Consider the following 21,492-nt stretch of genomic DNA (forward strand, 5'->3'; position numbering starts at 1 on the left):
ATAGTTGCCTTGGCCAATTGTTAGGTGGTCAATTGATTTCACCCTAATTCTGGAATTGCTACACTTCTCCCTTCTGTCGCTATCTGGTGACATTCGATAAGACAAGGGCATTGCAAGGACAGATTAGGAATGAATGGGGTGTCTCAGCCAGTGGGCAGGGATTTTCTTGGGTCCCTTGGCCTGCTGGGAGAACCTATTCCTTTGGGGGGAGTCAGGTGATGGAGGTTCTGTGCCACCTGGACAGCTGTCTGGGTGGACGTGTGTTTTATTTCCCCGGTCTGCTAGGCCAGATATCTAAAGCCTATCCCAGGGACATCTAGCTGCTAGGCTGTCTGAGGGCCTATCCAGAGGCAGGAAAGCAGTGTTTGGTTGGGACTTCGGGCTTGTCGTTAAACCAGATTTAATGGTTCTGCCGGCCGTGGTCGGAGGTAGAGGGGAAGCTGTCGCCATCCACCTTGCTCCCAGAGATCACTGTGAGTAAGCTGAGGCCAGTACCAGAGCAAACTTCTGAAGAAGTGGGAAAACTTCAGCAAGTGCCAAGTCAGGGACCCAGCAGGACAGCAGTGATGCTTGTGGAGTGCCAAGCCAGGGACCTAACGTGTCAGCAGGGGTGAAGCTTGAAGAATATCTGTGAGTGCCAAGCCAGTGACCCAGCAGTGAAGCGGGGATGACGCTTGAGGAAGATACTGAGTGCTACAGTGGAGGAGCTCAGGAATCAAGTGGCTAGTGGATCTGAAGTCTAGTGAGAGAGACTGGAAGTGCCTTGGATACAGCACATCACAAATCAGGGTAAAAAAAACGATGACGCAGGCTCTTTACCATGTGATCAGCTGTGTGCAATCACAGCTGATCACATGTAAATGCCGGTTATCAGTTTTTCCTTTTCTCAGCTCTGTCAGTGTCTGAGGAAAGGAAAGCCGATAACCGGCTTTCCAGTTACAAAGGACATTTACACTGATAATCAGGGCACAGATCATTAGTGCCCTGATGATCAGTGCAAACCCATCAGTGCAGCATATCAATGTATATCAGTGCAACATATCAGTGCCCATCAGTGCAGTACATCAGTGCCCATCAGGGCTGCCTATCAGTGCCCATCAGTGCCACCTTATCGGTGCAGTCTCATCATTGTCCATCAGTGCAGCTTATCAGTCCCGCCTCATGAGTGTCCATCAGTCCTGCCTTATTAGTGTCAATCAGTGCAGCCTTATTAGTGCCAATCAGTGCAGCCTTAACAGTGCCCATCAGTGCGGCCTCATTTGTGCCCATGAATGCAGCCTATCAGTGCAGCCTCATCAGCGCATATCAGTGAAGAAGAAAAATTACCTTTTTGCTAAATTATATAACAGAAACAAAGAAAAAGATTTTATTTATGTTTTTCAAAATTAAAAAACCCATTGGTGGTTAAATACCACCAAAATAAATCTCTATTTTTGTGAAAAAAAAAAAAAAAAATTCATATGGGTACAGTGTTGTTTGACCAATTGTCATCAAAGTGTGACAGCTGGAAATTGGCCTGAGCAGAAAGGGGGTGAAAGTGCCTGGTATTGAAGTGGTTAAGGCTTGGAGGTCAATGGGAGTAAAAAAAATTACGCCTGTGTTCAGTAGGAGGACGAATAGTACCCCGTCACTGGTGTTAGCTGGAGAAAAAATTCTCCATTGTTTATGTCAGTGGAAGGAATAGTGCCCCATCATTGCTGTCAGTGGAAGGAATTATGCCCCATTGTTGGTATCTGTAGGGGGGAATTCTCCCTTGTATCAGTGAGAGAAATAATGCCCCAAGATAAAATTAAGCAAAAGGCCACATTTGGCCCCTGGCCCACAGTTTGGAGAACACTGTTTTATGTAAATTGGGGGAAAATCTTTGAAATCTGCTAGATAACATGGTACAATCCCTTCTCTCAGTTAGGGTATGGATCATGCTTTCCATGTACTCTCCACAGTGTAATTTTATAATTAGAAACATAAGCAGATTAAACATGTTCAGATTTACTACTAAACTTGTTTCTCAATTCCCCTTGGGTCTTTAACTCTAGGATTTATTTATGACGTCCCATGTAAAGAACAACAGTGATACAGGCTTTAGTCACTATGTTGTACTGCAGCCTGGCCGGTAATAACCTTTCCTAATAAACTTAGACAAATGTTCAGGAGCAGTCTATGCATCAAACACGATGTGCCATTTGTTAAGAAGGATCTCAAGGAAAAAAGTCAATCCTCACTAAACTATAACTTTACACACATTGCTAAAAAACCCATTCTGAATACATGTAGATGAGCTGTCTCATATTCTGCAAGGACAACCTTGTGACCCAGGCACCCCTGCCAGACAGAACAACTAGGTCAGTGACCTTGCCTTTCTCCACTGTAATTAAGTTTTGTCACTGAAACCCTTCCAGGCTATAGCTTGGATGACAAGGGAGTGTGACAATACTGATTCACCCTAAGGTTCTTCTCTCCTCTTTGTCAGCAATTTTCCGGTTATCTGGATCTTGGCCCTGCACATGTTCTAAATCCATGCTATACATATATGTTGTTTGTTTGTTTCTTAATTTGACCATCTATTGTCTGTTTTTTGTAGAGATGTTCACACGCATTATCTTCTGAAGTATACTCCTGAAGAAGCGGTTACACCGCAAAACATGTCAAGGTTGAACTGACAAAGGACAAGGTCTATGGTCCTCCTATCTGGGTGGACATCTGTCCAAGTGTCTAGTTTCCCTTCGGAGATCTGATACTGTGTATTGCATATTTCCCTCTATAGGACCATTTTAATGATGATTTTTGTCTTAATTAAATTTATATTTTTATATAAATACGTATGTGAGTCTTTCCTGTACCATGAAGAGTCCACAAGATGCCGCAAACGTTCTGCCTCAATTTTCCAGTTAGACAACACTGTGCAGGGCAACAATCGGATTGGCTCATGTTATTTTTCCTCCCTGTCCTCATCTGATTAATGTCAACTGTATTTTACAATATATTTAATAATTATTAAAGGCAGCTCTGTCGCTTAAACATTTTCTCTATAAAAGCTCCCTGCTAAGAAGGGCCTTTCGTATTTAACCCCTTCGTGCCAACCCTACGCAAATTTGCGTTTATGGGTTGAAGGGGTTATACCGGGCTGATGCCTGCATCTAAGGAGGCAATGCCTGCATCACCCCGGTACCATTTTTTAGAGCTAGCGGTTGACTATTTTAGTGATGACAACCGATGTGGCTAAAAGCTTCTCGGCTGTTACCCTAAAGGAGTGGGAGGGGACGCCCCCTTCTGCCTCTCTTCCTGGGTCTCCTGCCCCGACCCGAGCCTCCAGCCGGCACGTCAATAATCTTGTACCCATAGGACTTAATTTACCTGACCTGCAGCAGGTATTCCATGCATACTTCCAGTTACATACTTCCAGTTGTGGAATACCTGCTCCCCACCATGTGCTGTGGCTCCTCCCATTGGCTCAAAATGCATGAGCCAATGGGAGAATCCACAGTGTGCAGCAGGAGTAACAGGTATTCAACCAACTGGTCTAATACCTGCTGCGGTGGTATTTCAACACAGGGGACTCTGGATGGGTAGGTATTGTATCGTTCTTTTTCTTTGTTGAGTTAAAGTTGACTTGTGATAACAGGGTCCCTTTAGGTAATGCATATGTGGACTAAATGTTTTTTTTTTTTTGTATATCTGCCTGAAGATCATTAGTAATTTGAGTTTTCTATTGTCAGTTTAGGATTTATCAGATTTTTTTTTTACAGCACTTCAGGGCTAGTTCATGCCAGCAGTACCAGAAGTTGCCTGATATTCACAACAGCGATACTGGTTGGTAAAAGTCAGATCTTGCAATAGGTTGGTTTGCTTTGAACAAAAAGTTGCTAAGTGAATTAGATATGCTGGCTATGGGTTTTAAACCCAGCCCATTGTGGGCTCCTTGCAGTACCCGATGACCTGAATGTACCTGGGTTCAATTTGCCCAACTGCTCCTTGCTTTGAGAATTAATCTGAATCCTATTACGGTCAATGGAAACTGAATCTTTAAAATCTTTTTTGGCCACTTTCAAGGCTAATAGGCAAGGGAACAAAGGGCATGGGGATCTGAGCACTGCCCTGGGGGGACCAATGCAAAAACGAAACAAACAAAAAATATTCCATATTAAAAATGCTTAAAGTGAAACATAAAAAAATATAGAAAAATCCTTCTCATGCTTGGGAGATGTCCTAAACTTCCCTGTTAAGTGGTGTATCTGTACAATGTATACAAGAAAAAGTGATATTTGCAAAAAAAAAACCTTATCCTACATGAAGATCTGATATAGGTTTTAAGGGGAGACCCCATCCAAAAAAATAAATAAATGGGGTGGGGTTTGTTGATGTCTCCCAAGATGCGTGTCGGCTTGCTTACAAGCTGGCAGGTGGTGGGATAGTGGTTGCTAAGATGCCAGCAGCTGAATGCATCTTAGCAACCAATGATTTTGTGCAAAAAGAATGCCGGCAACTCAATTGCTTCTTCTTAAATCTTTATTGAGCACAGACAGAAGTGCAACATCAAAACTCAGCATTTTGATGTCGCACTGCTGTCTGTGCTCAATAAAGATTTAAGAAAAAGCAATCGAGTTTCCGGCATTCTTTTTGCAATTTTGATGTATGGGACACAATGGCCTGAGCACCGCTATTCAGCTCATCATCATATAAACATGCAGTAGAGCTTGGGTGAGTCTTTTTCTACATTATAATGACTCTGTGCAGCCCGATGCACAAGATGCTGTATTGGAAAAAAAATTGAATTGCGCTTCTTCTTCTAAATGTATATGTAGCGGGGTCTCTTTAAGGACTATAAAACTACTGTTCCCAGAACCCCGCTGGTTCCCAGGATGTTTGGAGTTATGCCTCAGAGACTCATGGGGGAGGATATATAAGGAGGGGGAGAGGCCTAGTGCTTCCTCTTTGGACACCCCCCTTTCTCCTAGCAAGAGGAGGTCTGTGCTGGACTGCTGGAGGCACAGGGCCTGAAGCCTGGGCCTTGTGCTCTTTTCCAAAGAGCCCTCTGCCAGCCTAGCTGTACCTGAGAGACATCTTCTCATCCTTGCTGCAGTACACCAGAAGGATTGAAGACTCGGAGGTCGGTGGATTCCTGTTCCTAGACGAATCGGACTTGGACTTGTCTGGGTGGTGAGAGCTGTTTAAAGACAGACACTTTATCTTTATTATTCGTTTGGATTACAAAGTTGTTCTTCAAGTGCACCACCGAAAGATTGCTAGCGAATATTGTTTCACTGGACTTCCATCTAGATCAGTCAGGCCTGACTGCATAGGTAGATAGTGCTGGGTGTTAGTTTACCCATGCGGGGAAGTAGCTGAAAAAAGGGCAGCGTTAGAGTTGCATAGCAATACTTTCTTATGCTGATTACTCTGTTTATCTTTATTACTGGCTACTGCAGGGACCTGCTTATGTGTTGCAATCCAAATGTTTGATTCATGTTATTCCTTTTATAAAAACAACAAGTAAAGTCAGTTATATACTTTCAAAGATTGTCTATGAGCTTGAGTTATCCACCCACGCCCACACACATATTTAGAGTATAAGTGATTTAATGTGTATTGCTAGATACTAACTGTGCCAGAGTGGGTAGTGCAGATTGCCGGGGGGTTGGCGGAGCTGTGCTCAGGACCCAAACCAAACTTGCGGCCCTCTTAAGTGAGGGTATCGCTATATATAGAATCACGGATAATAAATATAAACCACCTATTGATCAATTAATGTGAAAAAAGGCCTGTGTATATCATAACATAAAGTGGAAAATTATGATAAAAATACAAAAACAACAATTAGCCTAATTACTTGAATTCAGAGAATATGTATCTACATATTATAAATCAAATAAAAAGGACACATAAATATTCGTGAGAAGAAAAAACACACCTATAGTCCATAAAATGTGCAAAATAGACTAATTACAAATCAAAAAGATTGTGAACAGTATAAATAAACACCAATGCACTGTGAAATAAATGTCCATATAAATGTGAAAAAGTCGTCTTCAAAACTCTATAGCCAGGAAACCGTGTTGAATTCATCACCATACCAGCAGGAATAAACTCTTATCGAATCACCGTGATCCCCCATGACAGAGGATCAAGGAATACATGGAATAAATCACAGCTTGGCTCCAAATAATAGCAGGCACAATCGCGGATTTCTAGAAACCACCTCGCGGCAAATCAGACCATCACATGGGTATACGTGGTGCATAAAAAAATAGAAGCACTCCATATAGAGTAAAACCTTACAAATATTTATTATTATAATAGAAAGAAACACACTTACAATGTTGCAGTATAAAAAGAGCCTGAAGTCTGATGTGCCGGCCGGTGCAGAAGGATTGTCCTTCTGGGTACACAAATGGAGCACGAGGTGGCGTCAGCGTGTCCCTCCACCCTACGCGTTTTGTAATAACTTACGTCGTCCAGGGGCACTAAAATGCTGTATATCTGTTAAGACAATCTTGTGACCTTGCTTTTCTCCACTGAAATTAAGTTTTGTCACTGACACCCTCCCAGCCTGTAGATTGGATGACATGTGAGTGTGACAATACTGATGAAGTTATCACTTTTTCTTATTGTGTGGGGTCTCCCTTTAAAATCAATATCAGATCCTCATGTAGGAAAAGGGTCTGGTATAGATAAAAGGCAGGTAGTGGGATAGTGGTTGCTAAGACGCCAGCAGCTGAATGCATCTTAGCAACCAGTGAAACTGTGAAGCTTGCACAGTGGGAAGTAGTCATTTATTGGCGGTAGTAATACCAACAATGAATGAATGCTTGCTGCAGAAGCAGTACGATGCACAGGCTGATGAATTGGTAAAATTAATTTGGCTGGTAATGCAACACTGCATGCAGTGAGCTAAAAGACAGGAAGGTTGTACAGCATACAGTCATGTGACATGAAAATGTATTCCCATGCAGAGCCAATGATGGGGTCCTTGCATCATTAATAAATTTAACGGTCTTTCTGAATTCATCACAGTCTCAGGCCGCGTACACACGCGCGGACTGTTCGCCCAACTTTGTCCGTCCAACAGTTTCGGCAAACAGTCCGCTCAAACTTAGCATGGACGGACATGGCCACACACGACGGACGAACAGTTTGCTGAAACCGTGCGCGATGACGTGAACGGCACGTACGACGGGACGAAAAATACGACGTCCTATACACTGCATTATAGCTTTCGGCGTGAAAATCCTTTCTGAGCATGCGCGCAACTTTGTTTGACGAACAAGCCTACACACGGGCGGACTGTTCGCTCAAACAAGGTTTCAGCGGACAGTTTTTCGGAATTTCCGAAAAACCTTGTCCGTCCAACTGTCCGCTGAAACTGTCCGCTGAAAGCCCACACACGAGCGGACTGTCCGCCCAAACACTGTTCAGCGGACAAAGTTGGGCGAACAGTCCGCCCGTGTGTACGCGGCCTCAGTGTTTCCTGAATAGTATCAGCAGTGCACTGACTGGATCACTGATTGCGGCCTGGAGCTGCTCATTAAATAGAAATGTTTTATGTTTGACTGTTCCCAACAAACAGATGTGTGCTCTAAAATCTGCATATGAAAATATCCTTGCTTAATGCAGAGCGGATGCTTAATTATAAGTATCTTACAGAGTGAGCATTAAATAAAAGTTAATATCTGTCCCTTGCAGCTTATGGGTAGTAATTAGAAACACACAAACGAGTGGTTTCAGTTAAAACGACGTCCTAGAACAAACGCCATAGCAAGTCACAGACTATGTCATTCGTACCACATTCTGTAAACACTTCGATCCAAGCAAAACTTCTGTGTGACTTGCTAAAATTCTAATTTGTTTTTGAGAATTGTAGCTGAGCAAGCACTAATATGTCAACATTAGGATGTGCAGTTAGAGGCAGATCACATTTTTTTTCACAATGCTTTTTGGAGGGAGGGTGTTAGGGGCAGTTGACAGTCGTTTTTGTTTTTGTTTTTATTTTACACTTTAATTTTTAAGGATTTATTTACAATTTTTTTTTTTGGGGGGGGGGATTTGGTGAGATATCAGGGGTCTAAACAGACCCTTGACGTCTCCCCTTTGAGACAGAGAAAGGGTGCTGAGGACACAGATTCCCCAGTCCCTTTCTCAGCATTGAAGATGAATGAACAGGAGACAGAGTCTCCTGTCTGTTGATAAGCTGAAGCAGAGTAAACACAGCGGAGAAGAGGGAAGCCGGTGGCGGGGGATGAGGGGGGGGGTGGAGGAGAATACAGAGGGGGCAGAGAAGGACACAAAGGGGGCCAGAGGAAGAGCACACAGGGAGCAGCAGGGAATGATCTGTGTTATGGGGAACAGCTGTGAACACTCATCTCACTGTCTAGCTTTTTTGCCAACATCCGCAGGAGGGAGAGAAGAAGTGGCTGTCTGTATACCAAGCACTGACCATTCCCGGGATATCATGAGGTGCTTATGGGTGTGCAGGAGACACAGCAGAAATGCAGGAGACTGCCACACCTCGGGGGATGTCTGCAATGCAAAGCATTGTGGCTGCGTGTAGACAGGTAGTGGTTAATGCTGCGCAAGGCAAGAGGGAAACAGGTATTCTGTTCCCTGAATTTTTGTTGAGCTTTGCCTCTCTCTCCCTGTGCTGTAAATAAAAGGGTAGAGGCCTCTGCCCAGAAACAGTCTGTATAGAAGAAAAGACACAGACAGACAGCATGATGCAGTAGAGTGTTCCTGTTCCCAATTTAAGCAAAGCTGCCACTCACCTGTATTCAGGAACCTTCTGCAATGTAGGAGGATTGCTGAAACTTGCAGTCCTTCCTGAAGATACCATTTATTGCCTCTACCAAGTATGGACTCTTTCCTATGCAGGTAAGAAGGGGGAGCCACAAACCTGGGACGTTAGTGAGAAGACTGCATTTTCTGTTGAACTGTTACCTGTGAATGCTATCATGTTCAATTATTTAAGTAAAGCTTTTGAAACGTTGCCTTTGCCTGGTCTAAAGTCACTAAAGGAGTGTCATGCAAGTAACCAACATACATATCTACAATTCTGGTCACTAAGAAAATTGGGGTATGGAGATAACTGTACAAGAATTCATACAGTGTGAAGATAAAGTGTTTACCAAGGGTTAAGGAAGGTTTCTCTAGCAGCCTGTCGTAGCATGTACATATGATAGGTGAGACAGGCCTCTTGCAGTGAGGGAGATGTTTTTTGGCATTTCTTTGGCAGTGATCCATCTCTCATAGCAATGAGAGCAGATCTGGGGGCTTCATCCTGTGCACAGGTATGGGAGATGAAGAGTTAAGTGCCCACATGGAGTCTATGCTAGGTGCACAGTGGGACCTCATACCATTTCTGGGACTGAGGTAGCGGTGATATGCTAGACAGGTGGAGTGCGCAAGGGTTCTGTGTGTCCCTCATGAATGACCATGGTGAAGTACAATACACCAAGAGGAGTTACTAAAGTTCGTTCATGTTTAGTCATCTGTCCGGTCATGAACGTGGCTCAAGTAAAGGTACAACATGTGTATGGTTGTGACCCTAACCAAAGTGCCTAGCATAGCCCGTAGGAACCCACCTCGGGGTAGGCCTCTCATGTGACCCTTGCTTGGCACCCAACGAGGAAGGAAACTTGGAGGACGTGATCTGCCCTACCCTTACATGCAGAATGTGAACAGCCCCCTTTGGCTGTATTGTAGACTTTATCCAGGTGGTCAGTAAAACTGTTACTCAACTGCTTGTTTTAACGCCCCTTGGTCACCCATGTGAAAGAGGTCATGATCTCAAAAATGGAAGATCTGTCTGACAGGGAACAATTAGAAATGTTAATTGTACCTAAATAGTATCCTGAAAAAATATTAATTGGCCTTGAATTTCACCTGAAAAATAACAGTGCACGTCTTGTACCTAGGCACTCCTTCTGTAGCCACAGAGCTGTGTATCTGTAGTATGACTTCATCTAGGCCACTGATGTCAATGACTGTTAGTTTCAGAGATTTGGAGAAAAACTTGGTGATGTTATTATTGTGCTGCTAATTGTTCGCCTTGCTGGAGAGGAAGCTGTACCCAAGGACCTGCATTGCAGGGATCTTTCTTTGTCTGTTTCGTCCAGTCGGTGGATCTGCAATTTCTTCACCTCTCCTGGTCGGGGGATCTGCAATTTCTTCACCTCTCCTGATGCTTCTTGGTCATTACTCCACCAGTCATTAGATTACCAATCATCAGAGGGACAGGCCAGAAATGAAGAAGCAAAGCCCTGCTCTTCTACAAGGGGGTTTCTTTCCATAATGTACAGTAAACCTTTGTATAGGCTGAATAGGCCTTTTGCCTTGATAGAGATTATCTTGAAGACCATAATTGCACAGATCAAAGAACTCCTGTTAGCAAGGTCAGTGAATAAAATAATGCTATAGGCGCTATACTGTATATACAAGGCATAAGGGAAGCTGTCAGTTAGCTGGGTTGGGGCTGTGAACAGTTCAAGTGATATTAAAGGTTCCGTTTAGAAAAAAAAAAGTGTCATACTTACCTGCTCTGTGTAATGGTTTTGCACAGAGCAGCCCCAATCCTCTTCTTCTTGGGTCTCCCGCTGGCGCTCCAGCTTCTCTTCCTTGACCAGTGCCCCCATAGCAAGCCACTTGCTATGGGGGCACTGGTGTGTGCTCGCTCCCGTCCATAAGACACATAGAGCCGCGGCTCAGCCCTGTCCCCGCCCCTGCTCTCTCCTCATTGGCTCACTGGCTGTGATTGACAGCAGTTGGGGCCAATGACTCCTGCTGCTGTGTCTTCACTGAGGAAATAGACACCTGGGACAGCCAAGGCTCATCGCTGGATGGAGAGGGGGTCAGATGAGTATTGGGGGGGGCTGTGGGGGGAGCAGCACACACAAGATTTTTTAAAACCTTCAGCCTTTACAACCACTTTCAGTTTGAAGGCAAAGGATGCAGCAGGAATGTTGATATGGCTTGAAGGAACGAAAAGAAGCAGGGTTTGCACATAGAAATTTAAAAAAATGTTGATCCAACCTTTGGATCTTGAAGCAGTAAATAACTGTAGAGTAACTTGAGGGCAAACAATGAGATAGCTAAATACAGTAGGTGAGTTCACACCGGAGCTATAAATGAATAAGAGATAGTCAGGATGCCAAGAGCAGTTTTTCAGATTTTTCAGTGTGGTAGTGACCCAACCTTGCAACATCTGGTGGAGGGTGGAGTCATGATTGTGAGGCGGGTCTAATTCTGGGTTAATGTTTTACTTATTCAGTAGGGGGAGCACCTCCTCCAGGGAGCTAATAACATAATAACATGCATAATGCCATTTCTTGGTGCTATCAATTTAACATTTTTAAAATTGCAATTGCAATATTTGTGCAGCTCAGACATATATTTTCAGGAAAAAAATACACTAAAAAGAATTTTAGTGCAAACAGAAATACCTATGCAAATGAAGACTTACGTGAAAACCCTTTGCCGACTCTAAAAATATTCAGCTTTCCAAATAAAATTGATTCACAGTTTTTTCTACAACTGTAATGACCATGTGCTGGGCATTAGTGGTCACTACAGCTTAAGGATCTGCGTTGCACACCTGCTCTAATCAAGAATGCTTAAGTAGAGGTCTGTCTGATTTCTGTCTGCTCATGCCCTGGATAGAGGTCTGTCTGATTGTGACTTCTGTCTGGCTGTTTATGCCTTGGAATACCCCTGTGATTATTTGGACTGCATTTGTGCTCGTCTGTGCTTATACTAATCATCTGACTATTTCTGCTGGTATTGTCAGTATGTGTCTGGTCTACTTGTATGGAACCTAGGCTCTTAGGATTGTTTTGTTTGGTTTGACTCTGAGGCCTCATGCACACTGAGCGTTATATTAACGTTTTAAAAACTCCAGTAGCTTTGCAGTGAGTTTATCAAAGTTTTTCAACGTTTTTGCAATAGCATTTTTTAGCATTTTTTTAGCGTTAGCATTTTTTTCAATGGATCAAAAACATTAAAGAACGCTGGTGAGCCATGCTTTTGAGTGTTTACCAGCGTTTTTTGACGTTAGAGCGTTTTTACAGCTGAAAAGCGCTTCTCAGAACCCACTTGTTTTGGGTTTTTTTTACAGCCAAAAACAGTTGATAACAGCCTATCATGTGTGCATGGACACATAGGATAACATGCTGGAGAGTTTATTGACTGCAGAAAAAAACGTCTGAAGCCAAAAACAGCAGCTGTAAAAACGTCCACTGTGCATGAGGGCTTAGCCTGGTGATTTTTCCATTGTCTGCTGTTTGCTCCAAACATCTGTCTGAGGACTTGCACTGCTGTAGAAATTGTCCTGGTAGTCAGCTGTGGTCCCTGGTGTCACAGTAGGTCCATTGAAGTCTGTATCAGCATCCGTATCAACAATTTATAAAAATACACTCAGTATGATATTTACCTTTAGGCTAGGTTTCCACTAGTGCGAATTGGGACTGAAAAGTCACATGACAAGTCGTACCCCGTGATTTCCAGAACAGTTCATATCTGTGCGACTTCAAGATGCAGCAACTTCAAAGTAGTCCCTGCACTACTTTGGTCCCATTTTGATGCAACTTGAGGTCCATAGACCTCAAGAATACACAGGCATTGCTTCAAGTGATGGAAAAAAATTGCGGCAAAATCGTGTGACTTTGAGGGTGCAATAGTGGAAACATAGCCTAACTTGGGTGGCACAGTGGTGTAGTGGTTAGCACTCTCACCTCGCAGTAAGAAGGGTTTCTAGTTCAAATCCCAACCATGACACTACCTGCCTGGAGTTTGCATGTTCTCCCTGTGCCTGTGTGGGTTTCCTCTGGGTACTCTGGTTTCCTCCTACACTCCAAAGACATGCAGGTAGGTTAATTGGCTTCTGTCCAAAATTGGCCCTAGTATAATAATGGGGAACTTGGATTGTGGACTCTTTGAGGGTGGGGACCAATGTGAGTGTGCAATGTACAGGGATAGGGACAATTGTAGACACTCACTCAGGTTGGACTGGTGTCTTTATTCAACCTTACTAACTATGTAACTATGAAGATAAATCCTGTTTTCCGATTAAAGTTGATTCTGCATTCACATTAGTATTTTCTGCAAAGATGCTGTTCCTGGCCACCAATAGAGGGCGTTGTTTGGAGACAGGAGGTCTGCTCTGCATTGAGCTAAATTATTATACAGGTTTTATATAGCGCCAACAGTTTGCTCAGCGCTTTACAACATGAGGGCAGACATTACAGTTACATTACAATTTGGTAATATACAATGTTATACCATAGCTGTTTACCTTTTTAACTTTACTGAAACGTCACAAAATTAAATTTCTTTCAAATCTGTAGAACATTATAATTACTATGTTAGCATGATTCCTTTTGGGAACAATTCGTTATTTCAGGAGACTAATTATATTCGTTGTTCCGAAACAATTAGTATTTTTTGAAAGTCTGTTATTCTTTTGGTATTTTGGAAAATTGGATATATTTTTATATATATTATACTGTATTTTTATATATTTTAAAGCATTAATAATAATAAGTAGGAAATAAATCATCTTCTTATTTCACGTTTATATCTTACTGTATTTATTGCAATATGTTTCAACCTCATATGTGATGCATTTTTTATAATAATGAAAAATGTTAATGCAAAAATAATCTGCTGGTTATCCAAGAGTCATAGACTCCCGTGCCGCTCTCATTCGAACAAAACAAATGAGTTTGAATTATTATGTGTCCATTCGTTATGTTATAAAGTTGAATACAATTTATCATTCCCAACTGACTTTGTTGGGCCGCGCACATACAAATGAAATGACTGGTCTCTCAAGTTCAACCCCAATAGAAAAAGAATCTTATTAAAATATTCACGCTACGCCCAGTAGAATAAATACAAATGGATTCGAATTGGATAATTTGTTGCAGTCCTTTATCTGGAAGCCAGTAGACATAAGTTGTCATGGAAGGTTCTCAAATCCAACATCTTTGGGTGGACTTGCAGTTCCTGACCTTGGACTATACTACCTGGAGGCACAGCTCTCCAACTTTTACCACGTTGACAAATTAGATAAACAAAGATACCTCTCTTTGGTTTGTCAACCCTCAAGCTGCGTACACACAATCAAACAATCCGGTAGAAAAGTCCGGCGGACTCAAGTCCCCCCCACCCCAAAGCACCTTGTCCCCATGTTGATGAGGACAAGGGCCTCTTCCCGACAACCCTGGCCGTTGGTTGTTGGAGTCTGCGGGCGGGGGGCTTATCGGAATCCGGGAGCCCCCTTTAATAAGGGGGCCCCAGGATACCGGCCCCCCCACCCTATGTGAATGAATATGGGGTACAATGTACCCTTATCCATTCACCTGTGAAAAAAATAAAAAATAAAAATGTGCCTGTCATTGTGACCAGAGACAGCAACGAGGCAACAGCTCAAGAAGAGAAGAATAGAAGAACAGAAGAACAGAAGGCGGCGACAGAAGACCGGACCACCGCTTGTAAAAGAGCTAGAAGGCGTGGTGGCCCGGCAAGAAGAACCGAAGTGGGGGACAAGACCCCCGAAGTCGGAAGAAGAGGGCGGCGGCGGCGGCGAAGAAAGCCGGGCTACTCCGCTAGTAAAAGAGCTAGCAGAAGATATCGGAGGAGTCCGGTGAGAAGACCCCCGAAGACGGAAGAAGACCTCTGGAGCTGTGCAATAAACAATTTTAACCCTTGTGTGTTGTGTTTTTTTACATTTTTTTCACAGGTGAATGGGTAGGGGTACATTGTACCCCATACTCATTCACATAGGGTGGGGGGCCGGTATCTGGGCGCCCCCTTATTAAAGGGTGCTCACGGATTCCGATAAGCCCCCCGCCAACCAGTGGCCAGGGTTTTCGGGAAGAGGCCCTTGTCCTCATCAACATGGGGACAAGATGCTTTGGGGTTGGGGGGGTCGCGAGGCCCCCCATCCCCAAGGCACCCCCCATGTTGAGGGCACACGACCTGGTATGTCTCAGGAGGGGGGGGGGGCCTTCGCTCGTCCCCACCCCCTTTCCTGGCCGGCTAGGTAGCGTGCTCGGATAAGGGTCTTATATGGACCTGGGGGGGACCCCCACGCCGTTTTTTCGGTGTAGGGATTCCCCTTTAAGTCCATTCCAGGTGACGGGGCCAGCGACGCTCAAAATGAGCGGACTTTCCTCCGTGTGTGTGTGGGCAAGTCCATTCATTTCAAAAGTACGGCGGATAGTCCGCCGCAAAAGTGTCGTGTGTGGGCAGGTAGCTCATTCAGAAAGTCCGGCGGACAGTCCGGCGGTTTGTCCACCAGACTAAGTCCGCCGGATAGTCTGATATGTGTGTATGTGGCATCAGAATCACATCTCCCACATTCATGTGCTGAGAGATCAAGGTGTCTCCCTGTCTTTCTGGCCTCCTTTTCCAGCACAGACAGATCTGAGATCTGGTGGCTATGTCCAAAATGAGCTGTTCTATGTTACATAAGAACACCCCACCGTGGTATAATAAACATCTAGCTGAACTTGTTCAGTTTCCTGACCCAAATATATGGATAGCAAGGGTACATATATATATGTGCTTTTATGTGACTTTCATAATGGTAAACTTAAATCTTTTGACAAACTGAAGTTAGAGCTCACCCTTCCATTCCATATGTTATTTCAGTAGTTCCAATTTCGACATGCATTGCATACACAATTTGCTGGTAAATATCCAGTCCTGTCTACTTTAGATGTTCAAGCTGTGATAAGCAGAGATGAGCTCTGCAAACTAATATCTGTTTTTCATTACGTTAATTGTCCCTTCTGGATCCCAACTCGCTTAGATTGGAAGCTGAGGCAGGGGAGATGGACGATGAAGACTGGAGTATGGTGCTGGAATCTTGTAAACTAGTGTCTCCCAAAATGTCAGATAGACTTACACAAGTACATATCCTTCATAGAACATATCTTACTCCAGTACCAATGGCCAAGTTCTGTCCCTCTCGTAGCCCTGTGTGCGCCAAATGTTTAATCTCCACTGGTACCTTTGGGCATCTACTCTGGCATTGTCCCCATATTTAGGGATTTTGGATGCAAGTTGTTCAGTTGTTCCATGACCAGATGGGCTCCCCGGTGATGCTGGATCCTAAACGTTGCCTATTGGGTTTATTCCCTAACTCTGATATGGATAAACATACCCTTAAGTTTGTGCATGAAACACTGTTTAGTGCCAGAAAGGTGGTGGCTCGAGGATGGATACAAGCCATACCTTCTACTCTTTGCAGCCTGGATTAATGAACTAAACAACACCCTACCCTATTAAAAGGTTATCTATGCTACATAGGTGTGCGCAGCCTATTGCATTAGGGTGTGCATCCCAAAGCTCAAACATACATGGGTGTGTGTGTATGTGTGTGGGTGTGTATACACATATATATAGCAGTAGGGCAATGGACAGTGTTAGTAGCGCAGTGGATGATGTCAGCAGGGCAGAGGTTGGTGTCAGTAGAGCAGTGGACAGAGTCGGTAGAACAGAGATTGGTGTCAGTAGTTTATTTTTATTTTTTATTATTACTTTTTTACAATTTTATTTTTTTATTATTTTTTCAATTTGTTTTTATTATTATTTTTAATTTTAGGAGCCCTATTGGGGGGGCTTTGGTGAAATATCAGGGGTCTAAACAGACCCCTGATATCCCACTTTTGAGACAGAGAAAGGGATTGAGGACAGAGATTGTCCAGTCCCTTTCTCTGCAGCCAAGCAGCACCCTCTGCTGTTTGGTGTGTCGGGTGTGCCTGGGCACACCCTAATCACCCTGTACTGCGCAGATTCCCCCTACTTGTGTCAGAACCCACCTGAGTTTTCATGCTGGGAAACTGTCAAAGCAGACAGCCAATCATAGGTGCCGGAGGCATTCTCTGCCCTGCAGCCACATGTATACACGTCCCTAAGACCCCATACACACTATTAAATTTTCTGCAGATTTTTGTCTTCAGATTTACTAAAACCATATAATTTGAGGTCAAACCTTGAAGCCACGTACACATGGTCGGATTGGGAAATGTGTGTTGACAGGCTGTTGGCGGAAAATCCAACTGTTTGCACGCTCCATCAGACAATTGCTGTCGGATTTTCAGTAGACAAATGTTGGGTGGCAGGCTTTAAAATTTTCCGGACAAATGTTCCAAGCGTGTGTACACAAGTCCGTCTGACAAAAATACAAACACGCATGCTCGGAAGCAAGGAGGAGACTAGTGTTTATAATGGAGAGTTAACATTTGTGACGTGGCAAATTATGGAATCTCCAAATGCAGCGCACAGTTCTCTTCTTCTTTAATGGGATAATAATGAAGCTGCTTTGCTGGTGATACTGATGGAGTTATCACCAGCAACATACATTTTCAAAGACTTTTTCTTTTTACTAATTTCAAGAATAATATTATTATGCTTTTTTTTTTATTTTACCACAACACCATTATCATGTAGTTTTTAAGATCAAAGATACAACTATGTTGGTGTCCATTTTTAATTTTTTTAAATGTAACTGCCTACTCCCAAACTGTCATTTGAAGTAAAACACATAGCCAAGTATTATTCTCCACAATTTTTTTTATTGTGCATTAAAAAAAGAAAACAAAATAAAATTAGACATGCTATCTGCCAATAGAAATTAACCAAAAAGTGCATTCTATGCATCCAAAAATATAGAAAATATAACAAATCAAATCATTATTCAACCAAAAATAAAATAAAAGACTCATGCATGTGTCCTGCTTCTTAATATAGGGGGTCACCAATACCAAGTGTTGGTAAAAGCAGGCGTCTGTCATTCGGAGATAATTCTGAAAATCATCCGGATTATTCTCCTGGAGCTCCCGCAGCAAAGGCATATGACATAATTGGTCACAATTAATAAAGCAACCAATTTTTGGTCCAAGAAATCTTCCTTCTCCTATTACTGGACTGGACTTGGGTCAAAGCAATAACTCCAAGGCCAATAATAAAGAAGACGTTATCTCCTCCGATTCCGCAACATGTCTGGTTGACGAATGGCTGTCCAGAAACTAACTGAAAAGCACGAAATGAAAAGTGCAAAATGAAAATCGCTAAATGAAAACGCGAAATAAAAAGTGCAAATCAACACTCACCAAACTTCTACTAACACGAAATTAGTAGAAGGAGCCCAACAAGTGGTGCTGAAGAGATGAAAAACCCCGTAGTACGTCACTACGTTGGTGATTGTTGGCCAACAATTGTGTGCCGTGTGTATGCAAGACAAATTTGGGCCAACCCCCTTCGGAGAAAAGTCCACGGTTCTGTTGGCCAACAATCCGATCGTCTGTACGAGGATTAAAGCAGTTGTATAGTCTATTTTTTTACTTTTACCTACAGGTAAGCCCAGGGCTGTCTTCATTATTGATTGGACCCTGGGCAAAAATATTCTTGCCCACCCCCCCCCCCCCCTCCCCCCCATGCAATTTCACTTTTCACCTGCTCTGAGACATACAATAAATAGCAGGTAAACTTAAAATCAGTTTACTGTATTAGATCAGGCAGCAATTGCGATTGGTTGCCAGTAGTTACAGCATATCATTACTGCTTACTGACTGGTTGCTAGAGGTTACAGCACACATTACGGCTCACTGGTTAGTTGCTAAAGGTTACAGCACATCATCTCCTCACTGCAGGGGAGCATGATATACATATGAATGCTGCCTTTATTTACATATCAATGCCGCCGACTGCAGTTATTTACTTAGTATTGCCGCCGCTATTTACATATGAATCTGTACACAACAATAGGGCAGAGCTGGGCAGCATTAGTACCAGCACTTCACACTGAGATATCGGGAAATAGCACAGGACTAAAACTTCAAGGGACAAGGGAATTTACACCTGGATAGTTGACAAGTATGAGGCAGTTGTTTTGGGCCCCACAACAATGACAGAGCCCAGGGCAGCTGCCCCTTTTGTCCTGCCTTAAAGACGGCCCTGGGTAAGCCTATAATAAGAATTACCTGTAGGTAAAAAAAAAAAATTGAAATTCCCCATGCAATGAGCCGCTGACTGCAGCGGTGCATGCGCACAGGGGGTTCTCGGCTGAAAGCCTGGCAGATGCCAGACCTTGCCGGAAAGAAGTCTTCAGCGCGCATGCGAGGGAGTGATGACATCGCGGCTCTAGACACTCACAGTGCTGGAGCCGCGATACCCAAAAGACAGGTGAGTTACTGACGCCTCGTTCTAAGGTGAGTATTTCATAATGAGCTAGTATGCGGTGCATACTAGCTCATTATGCCTTTTGCCTTACAGGGGTATTAAAAAAAAAAGTGTCAGCGGGTATACAACCGCTTTAAGAGTTTCAATGTGTATGCAATCAGGCCGGCCCTTCCACTACATGGTTTTGGTAAATCTGAAGACAAAAATCTGCAGAAAATCTAACAGTGTGTATAGGGCCTTACATACATGCAGCTACAGGGCGGTGAATGCCTCTCCCGCCTAGGATTGCCTGTCTGCTTTCTAGTGAGATAGCTCAAGTGGGTTCAGACTCAAGTATCAACACGGGGGAGCTCATCTCTAGTCCATAGTATTATGGGTTGACTGATGCTGAGGACATCTAATGGTGGAGAAGAGGTACTGCAGAAGACAGCTCCAGACTGAAGGTGAGTATTGCAACATGAACATGATTTTTTTTTCAGATTTTTTTTTTTTGATTTCTTAACACTTCCTGGGGGTCCATATTAAAAAAAAAAAGGCTGGAGTTGTCCTTTAAGCACTTTCTGTCTGGACCTAACACACACCATAGACCAGTATCTCTGCTTTGACAACACCAGCTGGAGTTCAGCTTCCCCTAAGGCTAAAGAATTTTTTTTTTTTTTATTGTTTTCATGATACTGTATGTTGCATGGAGCCAGTCTGCATTTCAAAGCACAAAACAACCCGTTCACTACAAATAAATGTCTCTTTAAGAAGAACAAATTGCGGTTAAGCATTGTCCCCGATGCTTTCTAACAGATATTGCGCTGAATTCATACAAAGGGCAGTTATTAAATTATTGTTGACAAAGGTAATCGCTTCCATCTGTCCCATTTTTACTAAAGAGTAAGATTTTGCAGTGGTTTCCTTCATGTGAATCTGGGTCTTTAACCTTTTGTGTGTTGGCTGAGAAACCCATCATTGAAAAGTAGCCTAAAATAATACAAAAACTCGACAACACATCCGCCCGACACCTACTGGTTATGGCCAGGTTTAGTGAGTTTTTATAGCGAGTTTGCCAATTTACGAGACTTAAAGTATATATAAACCCTAACAATGAACTTCACTTATTTGCTTCTTTTTGGTCTGTTAAATATAACACTGAAAGTGCTTTGTATTATCTGTTATTTAACACAAATGTAATATAGTGCAGCTTAACAGTGCTTAGAAGAGGCGACTGCATTCGTTTTCTTTTTCTCAGGGTAAAAACATTTTCAGCAAGTACAGGAAATGCATGTTGATCCTGCCAGAAATGCTATGCCCTTGTATGCTGAAAAAAAGCACAGACGTCCTTATCTTTACTTTGTAAACTACTAGTGCCATTAATTCCCCATGTTATTGAGATCAACAAAGGCAGCCAGTATGAAGTCCAGGCTGTAACAACCATGGCTGCCTCCACAGATACAATGGAGAAGTCACTGTGCATGTAAAGGGACAGAAAGTGTGTCATTCCCAGCATTACCAGGTGAAAATGGAAAAATTCCGTATGATGCAGTTTCACACTTTTATGCAACTCGCTGCATTGATTCAGGGGCTTTGAAAACCACACTGTTCCTTCTCTTCTTTCCCTAATGACACCAGGAACGATCAGAGCAGATCCGATTGCTCAGTGACAGCATGTGACCATGCTCGCCAATCAGAACTGTTCTGATCCATCCTGGCATCCCTATGGATGAAAGTGTAAGAACAGTGCCCCAGGAATGCGGCATCGAGCTGCATGGATGGTGAATGACATTTCCTGCTTGTGTGATTGGCTCACTGATTTTTTTGTATGTCTGAACTAATACACAGGTAAATATTTTAGGCATCCATTGCAATAGGAATTTCATTTTTGATTAGATACTCCTTCCTTTCAAACTTAAGAAAGGCTTGGATTGTTTCATAAGTGTACATAATATAACTGGATATTAACATTTATAGGTAAAGTTGATACAGGGAATTTCCGATTGCCTCTGGGGGGGATCAGAAAGTAATTTTTTTTCACCTGCTGGAGCAAATTGGATCATGCTTTGCTGGGTTTTTTTAATTGCCTTCCTCTGGATCAACTGTGTGTATAGGATTGTACATATGTATGTATGTATGTATGATTGTGTGTATATATATATATATATATATATATATATATATATATATATGTGTATATTTATATATATATATATATATATATACATGTGAAGCAAAGCTGTCTGGCTGTATGGAAAAAAGTAGTGAAGGAGGGGAGGAAGTAGAGAGAAGATATTGCTGGAAGTGGCAGCAGAGGAGTGGTGTTATCTGGGAGAATGT

This window comes from Lithobates pipiens, unplaced genomic scaffold (assembly GCF_037356315.1).
Source record: "Lithobates pipiens isolate NorthernLeopardFrog02 unplaced genomic scaffold, aLitPip1_a1.2 Scaffold_19, whole genome shotgun sequence".
Taxonomy (NCBI): Eukaryota; Metazoa; Chordata; class Amphibia; order Anura; family Ranidae; genus Lithobates; species Lithobates pipiens.